The following is a 15,328-nucleotide window of genomic DNA, read 5'->3' on the forward strand; positions in this document are numbered from 1 at the left end:
CCGCTCCTTACTTCTCGAAATATTCACGGCAAAAAATTGACTCTTAACCATGTCGCAGGCACGTTGATGACGCCGCTGACCCTTGCCGAACGGCCGCGGCCAACGCCACCTGAAGTAAGTTTACTTCTGGTGGCATCGCTGCTTCTTCTCGTCCTCGCCCAACCCTCTCACGCGCCGCTTCTTTTTTTATTTCCAATGGTAATACTCTCCAGGGCACATTACCTTCCGTGAATGATGGGGTCGTGATCGCGGTTGGATCAAGCGCAACGGACCCGTGGCTCTACTTCCGTTGGGAGGAACGAAGTTTGAAGAGAAGCCAGCCGCGCGACGGCTGACCAAAGCGAGTTGGATGGAGTGCGCGTGATCGCTTCTCAAGGCGAAGTGATGCACTTGCCACGCGTGGCACCTCTCCGCCGTTTAGCTTTCAGTTGCACCCGAAGTGGAAGTGGCCAAGTACAGCGTTGAGTTACTTCACCCTCAAAGTAAATTTTCTCCAAGATTTACGGGACGTCCATATAGCACTACGCGTACTAATAATAACTTATTAATAAACTATTAAATGAATTTTGATTTATTGATAAATACCACTGAAGTGCATAATGATCCAATTTTCATGGTTATCATGAGATATTTCTGAAGAAACACTTCCATTATTTAATTAAATATTTGGTTTTATAACGATACATCAATGTGTTATACTTATTGTGTTTTCATCGTGTTGCGCTCCCTATACGTATGTGTATCTGTTTGCAGTGAAACGAATCCAGATCCTTTGAAACGTCACACTCTTTCCCCTTTTTTTGATATGAGATTGTTTGAATTTCTATATTTTCTTGATATTTATTGAACAAATATTTAATAAAATTTTGGAAGTATTCCTTAAGTATTTTCGCATGACAAACATGAAAATTGTGCAATTAAGTTCTTCGTTAGTGTTTATAAATAAAATTGATACCAGTATTTATTGATAAGTTATTAGAAGTTCGCGGGGTACTATACATATATTATGTGGGCGTTCTTTAAACAGTAGGAATCATTCACCTCAAGCAGCCGATCGCTCTGCTCGACCATTACTCCTTTCTTCGCTGCAAAGAGCGAGGCCTTCGTGTCTTACGGAAGCTCGCTCCCTTCCCACTCGTCAGCAAAACTAATAAAACCACATACCTCCCCAAGAGTTGCTCTCGTAATACTTAAACGTCTTAAGCGTCCCTCTTAGCCTTTTCTCGACTTCCCCTACACTCTCACTAGAAAGGTTATACTGATCTCCTTCACTTGCTTCTCCATGTTAACCTCAATGCTTACAATCACCGATATTTCCGCTCAACAGATGGATGAATTCACGCAGTGGCGGCAGCTGAAGTGCTTAAAGGGCGAATGGCTCCAACGGATGGCGGTCAGTCGCGTGTGTGATGCGTACAGTGATGCACGCACACCCCCTGGGGACCGCCACCGCCTCCAATCACGCGCGACTTATTTTCCTGTTTTTTTTTCATTCGATCGCAATGGGATGCTCTTGTTTCGCATGCATGCTGAATGTTCTTGGCAACTCAACCCCTGCCAAGCACTCTTGCGGTGGCTCGCTGGATATCATGCAGGCGTTGATGTCATCTTTCGCTTGTGCTAGATCTCAATCTACATTGGAAGTAGGAAGAGAAATGTGTTCATGGAGGATTGACATTCATGTTCCTAGTTGCTAGTGTTTGATAGATTTTCGATTCAGATTCTTCCATTTGATGATTAGTCGTGTTATCACTTACGCCACAAGTTCTAAATACTGTTTAGAGCGAAATTAATCCAGATCTCGCTTGTAATCCTGAGCAAGCAAAATCATTATTATCATAGCGGGCCTCTGCTTTGACGGTCTTCAGGTCTGAACGCCTCACCTGAAAATGTTGGCAATATTTCCGGCGAAATTTTCGTCGCCGGATATTGAACAACTCTGTGGAAGCCGGGGAAACATGATATATGTTTCCCCGCCCCCCCCTCCCCCCCAAAGCCTCAGGGAAATAAAAAAATATTTTAAACTATTGTCTATTTTTGAACTTTCATAACTAAATCTGCTTAAAGTTAAATGTTTAGGGCAAAAATGATGTAAAATATATTTCTAGGCATGTCATAATTCAAAAATTTTCCCGGGCCCCCCAATCCCCTCCCACCCCCCCACCCCCAATCCCCTCCCGCCCCCACCAAACCATATTCATAGTTACGCCACTTCTTCACGGGGATTATAACTTACATGTTTCTTTTGTCAGTCCCGTATTTTCAATTTTCTTTAATCTAACTCATCCAGATTTTCGGAATTCCCTCTGGTCAAAAGTTATATTTATTAATGAGTCTGATAAAAAGCAGTCACATTGTATGTTCTTTTTTAGAGCGGGCCCGAAATAGTTGATTGCCCACTCAGGGTTCGTATCGGTCAGAAAAATCTCGGGGAAATAAAAATCGCAGCTTTAAGTGTTGATCATTATAAGTATATCAGGTTAATGTCAGGGAGGAAATCCAGTGGTCGAGCAAAAATATGGACATGCATTAGAATGCGCGCAGCTTGTTTCGTTCGAACGGCGAAGGTGACGTTTTTTTACCGTCCCGGGGTTCATTCTGTATGAAAGTGACCGCATTCAGAGAGCGGTTGGGCCCTCAGATGAATCGCTCTGTGAGCCATTCATTGCTCGAGGAAACAACAATGACTTAATAAAAAAACCCTTCCCGCACCGTTATTCGCGAGCCAGAGGCAGTCACTTCCGGGCAATCTCCGTATTTGGCTGAATCATTGACGTCATCCGAATTCTAGCCCAAATTGTGAGTACAATGAGTGATGAGGATGAACTGTGACAGTGCCGTAAGCTTTCGCCGGGGCCGTACCAGTTTCGTAGCGATCTAGCTAATCGTCTCGCGCGCCAAAATGTGGAAGCGACCGTGGAGTGGAGTGTTTGGAGGTGGAAAGAGTGGGGCGACCGCGAAAAGGGAGGAGATGCTTAAAAGGCACTCGCTGTGAAATCCGCGAGGAAGGGGATGAAATTAAGGAAGGGGAGGAGGTTCAGCCTATTACAGCCGTCCATTAGCCGAGGAGGAATATTTATGCGGCGCCCAGTAGCGCCAACGGCGGCAGAGAGAGTTGAAAGTTGGTGGCGAGTTGGGAATTCTGAGATGGGAGGAGTAAAGTCGCAGATAACTCACAATACATGCGGAAGTTTTATTGATCATCCTGAGAGAGAGAGATAATGAGGTTAGGGGTTGGGAGTGGAAGCACGTGATCGCGACGAAGAAGGGAAGATGGTGAATCGTCTCTTTGATCGTCGAGGCTTTTGAGCAGGCGAATCTTCTCGTTCCACGAACGGCTGGCTCACCAATATCTTTAAAACTGTCGATTCGTAATTACTTTCATGATAGGACCCGATTCGCGATCAGCCGCCTCCTCGCCGTGCCATTCGCGGCAGTCGCCTTTTGCGCAGAACTTGCTGACGTAAGGCTATTTTGCCGAGCGTTTAATCACGCAATAGTTAAATCACGCGTCGACCCCGCGCATCTGTCGCGCGTCATTCATCGTTACATGCACTCCTGATTCTTCGACCTCATCAGGATTGCCGTAACGCTTAACCAGCACAGATTAACTGCATTGCATATATTATACGCTACGCTTTGCAGCACCCTTGATTACCCTCATCATGTTTCCTTTGGCTTCTTCTTTGAAACTCTCTTCGTGGTTGGTGATTGACATTTTTTGAGACCGATTAATATGCGCCTTTGGAGGCAACTTAAATCGGACATGAGCGTAACTGAGGCATCCTCTGCTGTAGTACAATCACCCTAGCCAACATGAAGCTGGACTGCGGAGCCATTTGTAACAGTGGCGCAGCGAGGGAGGATTTTGGGGGATAAAACCAGAGCTCAGCGAAATTTTTAAGTTTAATCCATTTTATTTAATTGCATTGATAGTACTAGTATAATAGTGTAAGGATTAGTAAAATATCCCTCAGAAAGCCGTAAAACTCACCATTTTGAACCGTTTATCTTAAAATTCCACAATTTGTTAATCTCGCACCTACCGCTTATCCTGGTGGGTATTCCATACCCCCACACACCCCGGTATTAGTTGCACCTAAACCTCCCCCAGCCTTAATTCCTGGCTGCGCCCCTGATCTGTAAAGCCAAATGTGTGCGGTTCCAATTATTATGAATGGCACACCCAAAAAAGTGGCAGGCATTAAACATATGACACGCATGTAGGTTCGAAGATTTTCGCGGCGTTGATTAGATGATATTTCCATTCTATTCGGGTTGCTGATCAATGAAAGTCCACCTAGGATCCAATGAAAGATACCACCTAGGTGAAGCAGGAGGGTATAATTATCGAAACACCGCGACATCGGCATCATCAGCCTTGAGGATGTTGGGAAAGTCTCACAACAAAACGTCGGCCTACACCATGCAGACCCTGACCCGGTTGGAAACCCGAGAAGCTTTCATCCAATGAAAGTCCGATTGCAGGAACACCAAAGGGCTACCAAAAACAAGCAGCACCAACTCACAGCCATATCTGAGCATGCTTGGAGTGAACCTGGACATAACATCCTCTTTGAAGACGCCAGGATAATAGCTAAAGAAAATAAATACTTCCCTCGCCTGATCAGAGAAGCTATTGAGATAGCGAAAACTCCAGCCAATTTCAACAAGGATCTAAGGCTACAGCCTGCATATCGCATGGAAGAGGATTCTCCGACCACCAACAATGAGAGATGGACAACCGGCCAATGAGAGAGCAGCAGCGGATCAGCAGCCGCCGCCGCCTATATAAGGCGAAACTTTATGCCTATAAAACGCGAAAAAATTTTCCAAATGCGATGCGATGCGATTTTCCTTACCTTCGACCTGAAGACGCTGACTGCAATGTCAGCGAAACCGTTATCATTAAAGCACAACAAACGCGGTAAAAACCCGAATAGAATGGAAAGATCATATGACACGCATGTTCTCCCGGCCTCGGTCACTATTCTCAAAAGCTTGCTTTCAATTTGAGTTAGCATCATGATATTATCTCTTGCCTCATTCCTCAAATAATGATGAATAGGTGTTGAGAGCACTGGCCTTTGCGCTACCCACTCATTTTATTTCGGGAGGAAATTTTTATGCACGATGTATATTTCAATAAATAAATGTAATGCTAGGGAATATTATAAGGTGCTTCGGGGAAGTTGTCGCGATTTCCCTCTTCAGAAATAAACAGAAATCCTGGAAAATGGTTCCTTTTTCGGATAGAGGGCAAAATATCGCTTTCATGACTGGAAGCCATTAATCTCTTCGTATTTCTTTCGTCGAGTCTCATTAAAGTCGCATTCCGAGAATCCATTCCACCATTTGTAAGAGGGTGTCCTTGATAGAAGCCCTCGCTTCGTTTCCATTGCTCTTGACAACTATTTATCATCAAATAAAGTGAAAGAAATCAATTCCTTTCTTGAACGCATGAAGCGGTGGAGTAAGGTCTAAGTACCGTATTTCAGCATTTTTATTCAAACTTAATGGGATGAAAAAAATAACCTAGCAAGCATTATCTCGGAAGAATCTCAAACTTGAAGGTCTAGAGCCACAGAGTGAAGAGCCATCGGGAGAAGAGTTATCGTATAACTCTCTGCCAGTTTGAAATTTTAATTTGGAAAGATAAGAATTCATTTTAGCTTTAGCCACAGAAACATGCTTTCCATTTGAATTCAATTCAAGGAAAAAATACCCTTTAATGCTACCTTCCATTTATTGGTAAAATCTTTTTTTCAATATTTTTACGTAGGCTAGTTTGAAAAAAGGTTGGTACTCCACTTCCAATTGTTAGCTAGTAAAACCTTACGCATATTAACTGATTTTCCATTAATTATAGCAGCGGTTGCTCTTAGGTTGAAGTTTTACCACATTTCTTTATGAGTTCTCAGAAAATTTTCATTCCGCAAGAATGAAATGTAACCATTTCCAATCATTCTCTATCAATCTCCGGGCAAAGTTTTTCTGTGGGCACCAATTGTAATGTTTATTTAAGGTTCTTTGCCATGGATAATGGCCTTATTTTCTGGGACTTCGGCCACTGCTCGCGGGAGTTGCACTAGCGTGGTCAAGAGCCATTTCTCTGTCTCGGCTCGCCACTTTCCTCTCCGTCGTCGCTTTGAATTCCGAATGATCGCCATGGGCAACGGAGCTTTGCCAAAAGAAAGGCGACCCATAATCTCAGAAACTTATTCTAAAACTTCTCGTGTAATAACCGCTTTTACAAAGTCCCTCGTTTGTTGAATCATTGCCATTTTTAGCCTTGCAGTCGAAAGCTCTCTCGATGTTTTTCACATTTATCATGCAAAATATTGCAATGGAGGACTAAAACTCTTCTTTTCGTTTTAAATATATTTTTGTAATTATAGATTATATGAAAGACAACGCTTTGAGCCAGTTTATAAATGTTTATTTATTTCCTGAAGTCTAGCATAATCATTTGATAAAGTCGGATCAAGTCCGGGTGACTATATCTCTCTGTATGAACTGCATTATATTTTTGGCTACGAAGAACAGTGAACTAAGTTTTACGGCATTTTTAGAATTCAACAATTGCTGCATAAAATACCATCAAATCCGATGGCAGTTTCTCGTAGTAGAGAAAATGTGGTAAACTATTTACCTCCTATATACCTATGGTATGCTCATTCTTAAACTTTTCATTGCACATAATTTGCCAATTTTTTTTATTCCATAGCATTTTGCTATCCAATTGGCAAATTTAACTTTTATAAGGGAAACAGCTAAATCTCATAAACTGGAGCAGTTATGCAAAACTTAAAGCCAGATTTGGATTTGGGGGGTGAATTACCACCACTGTTAGCATATAAAAACATCAAAACCAGTGTCTACCGTGTAATGCGATTCACCCCTACTTCCAATTAGGTTATACCAACGATGAACTCGACTGAAGACCTTAGGTGCTGTTGCGTGCGATTTTTGAAATTTCATATTTCACCGATTTTGACAAACTCTACTATGATTATATGCAATAATATTGTTCACAATTAATGTCAACCATATGTTAAGTGCATTTGTCGCGTCGCCTACCTTGAATCGATGATGCTCTTAACACAGATTTCCTCGTCCGTAAATTATTCCCGTTGAACATGCGATGCAATTCACTTTCAGATCAGTCCTCCGGGAGTTTTAATGTCTTAAAGCATTCGTCTACTGTAGTTAAGGTGATAAGAGGTATCCAAGTACTCACCTTGGCAACTTCCGCCCGGCAGGTCCACTCGTGGCATTCCTTGTCCTCTGTGCAAAGGGCTCGGGATGTCGACGGGGCCTCTCTCGTCGTGTTTCGAAGAGGCACTCAATCCCATGGAATATTGCTTCCGCTCTCCTTCCAAATGCTGGTTGTGGTTTAGTTTGGTGTTTGTCGGAGGGAGAGCAATTTGCTGTGGGAAGGGGGGGATTTTGAGTGATACGCGGGGAAAAGGTTATCCTTTGGAGGAGAGAGATGGTGAGGAGCTTTTGCCATTTTGCGCATTAGTTAAGGAAATGAATAAATCGCGAGGGAAGGAACCTCAGTCACCCCAACCAACATGTCGCTCTTTTCAAACTTACTTTTTTATATGAGATACTATTTCAGGGCTTGCGCTAAAAATAAAAAAATGTCATTATCTCAGTGCTTTTCCATCGCGATTGACCGATCGATATTCATGTCAATTTAATTTCCCATTGGCTTGGCCAGTATTTCTTCGCAGTGAACCCTTTTCATTTTTATAGCCTCGCATGGATATACTAACTATAATGAATTGCAAACCGATGGTAATTTTGTGCTTTCTTTTCGAGTGCATAGGTGTGGCGAAATGCATGGGGCGATGGTTGGAGATCACGACACCGAAAGGGATGTGCGCGTTTTTGTCTTGGTTATTCTGCGTGTGTGTGTGTGTGTTGTGTGACTGGTTGGGTGCATGCTCCTGTTGCATGGTGGTCATTGGGCACCCCCTGCCAAGCACCTCAGAAGTGCCTCGGAGGGCATTGCGAAGATGCCGTAACATTTTTAAATGGATATCTTAACTCCGCATTTTTCTTAAGTGGGTAATCGCCTTTCAGCTGGGGCTATTTACATTGGAAGTGCGGAGCGCCGACAGCTCCCAGCTTATTAGGCTGCAGCAGAAGCGTGCCTCTCACTGACTTGCCATTACTTATTCTAATATTCTCTATTTTCTGGAGAATTTACAGTTGCAGAGAGTAGATTCTTGTAAAACTTTGACATTTGAGACGCAGGCAATGTTGACTCAGGTGTACCCTATGCACACTGAAGATGATACAGCAAGATATGAACTCAAGGTAAGTTCCGAAAAAAGGCCGGTTGAACGAGATTCATGCAATATTTCTCTTAGAAGTAATACTCGTGGCTCCGTGTTTCATTAAGGATTTAATAGTGGCAAATATTCGTTGAAATGATAGAGGGCAGGAGGAAAGCGAGTGAAAAACTACAAATTTTATTTTCACTTAGTTTTCAATTAGCTTTCCTCAATGTCTTCCCGAAGGGTACTTTAATCCTCAGCTCTAGATAGTGATAGTAATAAAGTGACGACAACAGAGCACGTAACGGGATAGGGCTGGTTAGGTGGCTACAGTAGGCTTCCCATACTGTTGGCCCGAGTTAAGTGCCCAGCAGTGAGGAGAATTTTCAGAGATAGCCCGATCGAGTTCTTTTACATGGGTGCAGAAGGTGCAGCACTCCGTCCGTCAAACGAGACGTCAAACCGCGCCCCCCTTGGCTCCTTTCGTTAAGAGCAGGATAATGCCTACGACAAGTCTCTCTCCACCCTCCCTTCCCCACCCATCCCTCATGTCGCAAATGACCTCCAGGTGACGGTTCCTCCTTCAAAAACCGATGTCACGCGATGCTTCGAAAACCAGGAAATCATGCCACGATTGTATGAGAGCGGAGTTCAGAGAGCTTCTAAATTCGGTTATGTGGTCAAACGGGATAAAAGGTGCGAAAGAAAGAAAAGATGGAATGAACGGGTGATGCGTACTTGCTCTGGTCAACAATCAGCGAGGGCGCGTCTCGGGCAAATGGCCGAAGGGACTTGGCTTGGCGAGCCTTTCATTTCATTGCCCTTTGCCTCTGCTTGGGTGCATCATCTTCACTTTCCAAATATGTCCGCAGCGCGGCGTTGATTGAACATCGATTCATTTATTCCCAATATTTGCAATGAAATTTTTCATTCACAAGGAGAAGTTTTAAATTTGCTTGATTCTATCACCACGAATATAAATTTCGGTTAAAAGGCCTAATATAAGCTGAGTCCTCCGATGAATTCGGATCGCTTTGGCCGTCAGTGGCGTGAGTGGCGACTTTCACGAACGAATTCAAATGGTCGGTGGGCGACAGCAGAATCGGAGGCCGAGCAATGCAATTCACGGCTGCGATGCAAAGAGTTCAAATTGACGAGCGACCGATAACGTCCACTGCCTGCGAGCAAACTTAGTGAATCCCCGAAACTATGGCTTGAAAAATAGATTGGAACTTAGTGCAATCCATACAACTCCATAGTCGATAAACCCCCTTCGGTTTTAACAATTACGTGTCATTTTAAATAGAAGGTCCCTGCTACCCCTGCCTATGTACAATTGAATAATATATGAAGCAAACGGGACAAAGTTTAGGTTCAATGGCAGTTAACATTTTTAATCTTTAATCAATGGTGAAAGAAATCCAGTTTTTACCAATCGTTCAGTAATTTTAATCGTATATCTGATTTTCAAGCGCATTCCCTACATGTGGCAGACTAAGGTGATGAACTATACATATTTCATTGAAAAGTTTGATGTAATGGCAAATTCCAACTTGGTAGATATGGCTTGATGTCAATGCACCAGTCTCCTATGTACCAGTCCTGCCTCCCACGAAATATCTGGGCAAGTTCACCACCAGCCCGGAACCCACCTTTGACCTTAATCAGGCTTCCCTAGAGAAACAAGTTGTAATTACTTCACTTGAGGATTATATGTGTACTTTTAAAACCGGTCAGAGGTGTAGCATATAAAAAGTTGGTTGAGATTTGCCAAGTTTCAATCTATTTATTTAGCTATTACACATCCTGGCATAGATAAACCAGTCTATGAATCCATCTAATCCTCACATGTGCCTCCAAAGACGTGTTCTCGTTCCAAATCGGGTTCTAGCAATGCTGTAATCTTCCCAGAGGGGGTTCTTAACCGCTAGAGCGCTTCTGACATGCTGCATGCCACGAAATCGCCACGAAGCAAATTGAAAGACGATCGAGCCAAGAAGCTGGTGAGTGAAATCAGAGCCGGAGGGCTCTTAAGAAGTGCCTAAAGCCAGAGTTCTTTATTAAGTCCTTTTTGTTTGCCCCGCAGTCGATGCATTATCGCAAGTCCTGAGGTGAACGCTCTTCAGCCATGAGTAAGTGCCGTGCAAAATCCTTTCTAAAAATATACTACTTTTCTTTAATAGCAATTTTTGCCGCTCTTTTATCAGTTGAAAATTAGTTTGCTACAATATACATTCATAAGAATCCGGTGTTCCATTTCATTGGCTTTCATAACAATGCATGAAGAATTTCCTGAACAAGTGGACTTAAGGTTGTAACTACGTTTTCCGAGCGCCAAAATCTGTAAATTTTTCATACAATGTCGGAAAGAAAAATTGTAAATGTAAAGATATGTTTCCGATGATATTAAGGATTCTTTAAAAAGAGTTTACTTTGGTTTCATTTGATTACGATCGATTGTCGAAATCTTGCGCAAACGGAAGTAGTGGCCTCTGGCTAGAGGTGCGAGTTTCGCACGCGACTACTCCCTCGACCAGCGCGCATTTTACTAACTCCTATTCACGATAAATTATTTGCAATTGCCTTCCTACCGAGGTCCTACTGGAGATCTGTTGAAGCTCAAGGTCAGTCCGTGGGGTTAAAAGTCCCAATGACAGAACGGAAACATGACGACATAACTGATAACCATGTAAGTGTAACATTTTTTCGTAGCATATAAAATTGATGAGATAGATCTAGATATATTTTTTTCACCGCATAGGATAAAAATCATGTGAGTATGAGTTTTTTTCGTGGCAGGTAGAAGGACTGAGATAGAATTACTTGGATGTTTATGTTTTCTGTTGACTCTGGAGTAGAGATAAGGCGCAATGCATTTTTAGTAATCATCCATCGCTTAGTTGTATCTCATTATTCATTTCGCGAATAAAAGTAACCAATGAGACTGTGTGGTAAGCCGCTGGACACTCAACAGTGAATGTGTGAAAATCACACGACTGTGGTTTAATCCCGACCGAGCTCTATCCTCACCTATTCTTCGGGAATTTTTTAGGAGTGAGTGATGGAATCTTTGAAGTGAAAACTTCTTTAGCGGCGTTAAGCACTTTTGTGAGATGGGAAAAAAGCATAGGATTCGCGTGAGCGTTACCGACCCGACACCGCGACCGCTACAGCGAGATATAGATTTGAGTCTTTAAATTGACCGCTCAGTATCATATCCTGGGCAGTAAAGTAGTGAATGTCCCCGCCTGTCACGCGGGAGACCGGGGTTCCATTCCTCGCCGGGTAGAATTTTTTTCTCAATCTCATACAATTTGAAAAATTTTACAATGGATATTTCAACAACGCAGGCTTACTAGGTATAGTAAAAGTTTTTTTTAATATGATAAGTACATTTTCCGGACCATATCAGACCTTACAAGAAGGTATATTGCAAATATAATTGCGTCAAATATTACTTTTTAATAAGTAAAAGTACATTACTATTTGTAACTACATATTACCACCCATATCAGAACTTGAAAGAAAAAGTTATATTTATAATCGTATAAGATATTATCACATCCCAAGTTATTCTTAACAATAATTCCAAAGAATTTTTGAATTGAAAACTTCTTTAGCGGCGTTGAGCACTTTTGTGGGACGGGGAAAAAGCATGCATATGCAGAGCATACGCGCCTTTTTTCTGTTTATAAATTCACAAACGCTGAGCCCTAAATTAAAAATTTAATTAAACTTTTGTTGAAGATATGGCAATACACATTTTTGTATAAATTTTATCTAATTTAGATATATTTTATTTTGGAAATTTAAATTTTTAAACATTAATTGAATTTTTAAAGAATGAATTTGGTTTAGAAATGTCAAATGATCGCAATCTCAGTACAACGAAATATAAAACAACAGTAGATGCGGTCCTTACAAGACATTTAAAAAGATATGAATCAAAATTGTTCATTTCTTATTTTAGCTACCATAAAACTATTGTATCAGTTTTACAAATTAATGATGATGGTGCTGGTCGTCAAGATAGTGAAAGTGTTGTTCAAAACTGTACATGAAAGTAAACGTTTCAGAAGTATAAAATGTGCAATGTAAACTAGTTTTTAAAATATTGTAAAATGGTGCAAAAAAAGCATATTACATTGTAACATAAATTATAGATGTAAAAATTTTGTACGGTAAAGAAATAAAAGCATATTATATTTTCAAATATAAATGATGTTACTTTCTATTCATATGAATCGTATTTTTAATATTTAGTTAATAATAAAAAGCTTGCTGAAAAAATAATTTAAATTTTTGTTGAAAAAAGAGTATTACTGGAAAAATTAGTTATTTAATAATATTAAATCTTTATAAAGAATAAATGGATAATAATGATTTCAGTTTTCACTTCTGTCGGCCAGTCCCACGACTGCCCCGTTTTTTATTCTTTCGCGTGAACTATACTGGAAGTGCTTCCTCTCTGCTGATTTTTTTAAGGAGATCAGCGGTCAAAGAGACTGAAATTCTTTCGATCGAATTGTGAGGGCGTTTCATCTCTGAATTGACCGAAAAAGAAATTTTCAAAGAATATAGAGAAGACTGTTTTGCGAATATAAACAAAGTCCATCTGAGAAAATACTGAGACCGAGATTTCAAATTTCACATGCATGCAAACGGGATCTACGTCTTCCACGAACTTCAATATGTCATCATACGGTTTACGCGAGTAATGCGTCGCAAAAAAAAACACCGTTCAAGCGGAGGTTATACGTCCTCGAGAAGCACGTAACATGTGATAACTTCGTATACCGCGTGCTCTAGATCGAACCCGGGGCCGCGTTTCAGAGAGACTGTTAAGCAACCGGCACCCGATTCGTGTGGTCCTCTTTTTAAGGTCGCTGCCACTCCTCCTTTGAGCGTTTACCTCCATGACGGCTTCAGATAAAGTGGTGCGGCGCGTATGAATTTCCGAATGGGCGATTTCGCAGCGAGACCACCGAAGGAAGCGTGCGCTTCAAAAGCGGACTACTCGTGGCTCCTGGCGATGCGATATTTTGGAAACCAGGGGGGGGGGGGGGAGAAGGGGTCGCGCATCTGACCCAAATGAAGAGAGTTGGCCAATCAGAATGGGACGCTGATCCCCGCAAAATGCCCGAGCCGGCTTGCGCGCTGCGAGAGTGTTCTTTTTTTGCATGCCGGTCTGATATGCCCAAATGAGAAGGGATTAGCTAGTAGTGTACTCATTTTCTAGGTAGTTGCCTCTCTTCCCGTGCATTTATCCGTGGATGGAAACTTGTTACTGGGGATTTAGCAGGCACATAATAGTGGAAAAAGCTTTAAATGCAGCCTCGCAATCTCATCTGAACTGATTTTCCTGCTTGACGGAGTGCAAACTCGACGTAACAACGTAACTATGTAGGTGTATTAAATCAAGCTTATTGAAAACTTTGATGCCTTCGAAAATAAAGTTTCAAACGCCATATATTATGGCTCTTCTTACGATCAATTCATTTACACCTCCCTGCTGAAAATTCCATTTTTAACGATAGGTTCGGAATAAATAGTTACGGAATAAGTGAGGTTTAGCCTTCTTTGTATTCGTTCATCGCTGAATAGAAACGCATTTCGAATGGGAATCAGGTAAGATATTGTGGGGAAAAAACTTGAAAAGTAGATTTGCGATCTGATCTGAATTCATAATATCTGGTGATCGAGCAGAAACTCAACGGTATAACGCTACTGGCAGATTGCGTTTCTTCTAATTTAATGATTATGTTTGGCACGTACGAAAATATTAAGTCTAAATCCTTCAATATTAAGGCTCTTCATACACCCAATTCAGTGGAATCTTCACACTGAAAATTTATCTTAATCGACGAGTTAAAAATGTATGGTTATGTAAGATGAACGGTTTGACTCTCTTTCCGTGCATTCATCGCTGAATATCGACGCGTTTTACAGTTAGGAAGGATCTCATGAGGAAAATGGAAATGGGGCAGCTTAGCGATGTCATCTGAACTTTTTAATCCTTCAGGATTGAGCACAAAATCAACGAAATAAAGTAACTAGGCGACTGTGTTTTATCAAGTTTAATGAGAAGTTTTAATACGTACAAAAATATCAAGTTTAAATCCCCTAATATAATGGCTCTTCATACGTCCAATTCCTTAGCACCTGAAAATGCTGCTGCTTTCTGCTCCGACGATGAGTTGGGGAGTAGTGATAGGGGAAGGCGAAGCGGGGAGAGGCGGTGGAACATGGATTAGCAGGTACTCGTGGATGCTCCCTCGAGTGAGTTATGACGAGGAGGAGAGCGGAAGCAATGGGTGCAGCGATGCGGTGGGTGGGAGCTATCCCCTGCGCCTCCCAACACCCGCCACACCGAATCCGATGTCTCGGCATTCGAATAGCAAAAAAGAGTGTTTCTCCACTTTCCGATTCGGAGCACATACACACTTGCACAACACTTTCACTCTCGTCCGAAACACATAACGGCACACGTCTCTCCGAACTGCATCGTTTGTTTTTTTCGTCGTCTCCCGAGGGGAACTTGCTTGCCAAATGCGTCGCAACATGGAGTGATCACTAGACAGGGGACGGGGCGGGTAGCTCACTTGTTTTTCGTTTTATTTCTTCATCGTTGCATTCTTTCGGGTTGGGAGAGGTTGCTGATCCGCCTCCCCTTCGTTCCTCTCGAGGAGAGGAGGAAGGAGTCGCACAGAGCGGTTGAAAGCGGCGTCACATCTCATCTCTCTTTCAATAGTAATAATAATTGCGATCCAGAGGGGAAGGGAGCACTCTCTCTCTGCGGCGGCGGCAGGCGCTGTAGGGGGCGGGGGGACGGCCTCGGGGCTCTGAGAAGGCTCGAACCCACGCCCCCTATAGTGCCGTCGGTCGCCGCAGAGCACTCATTCGCTCTTCCGCGCGTCGTCACGACACTTGGCTCTGTGTTGAGATTCATTCGTCGGTTATGCGGGAACATCGTTCCTCAGGAAGGGTTTCGAAATAAATACATTTGGGTGGGTTTCGAAGAGACAAGAAGTGTTGTTGGG

The 15,328-nt window shown here is 42.3% G+C and overlaps 1 long non-coding RNA gene across 1 annotated transcript in view; it reads right to left on the reverse strand.

Moving 5' to 3' along the window:
- Nucleotides 1–12,428, reverse strand: part of LOC124173471 — a 268,062-nt gene extending 255,634 nt beyond the window's left edge. The window contains exon 1 of the long non-coding RNA XR_006868573.1: nucleotides 7,241–12,428. This is a non-coding gene — a long non-coding RNA (uncharacterized LOC124173471). The remainder of the gene's footprint in view (nucleotides 1–7,240) is intronic.
- Nucleotides 12,429–15,328: the final 2,900 nt, after the last annotated feature.

This window comes from Ischnura elegans, chromosome 1 (assembly GCF_921293095.1).
Source record: "Ischnura elegans chromosome 1, ioIscEleg1.1, whole genome shotgun sequence".
Classification (NCBI taxonomy): Eukaryota; Metazoa; Arthropoda; class Insecta; order Odonata; family Coenagrionidae; genus Ischnura; species Ischnura elegans.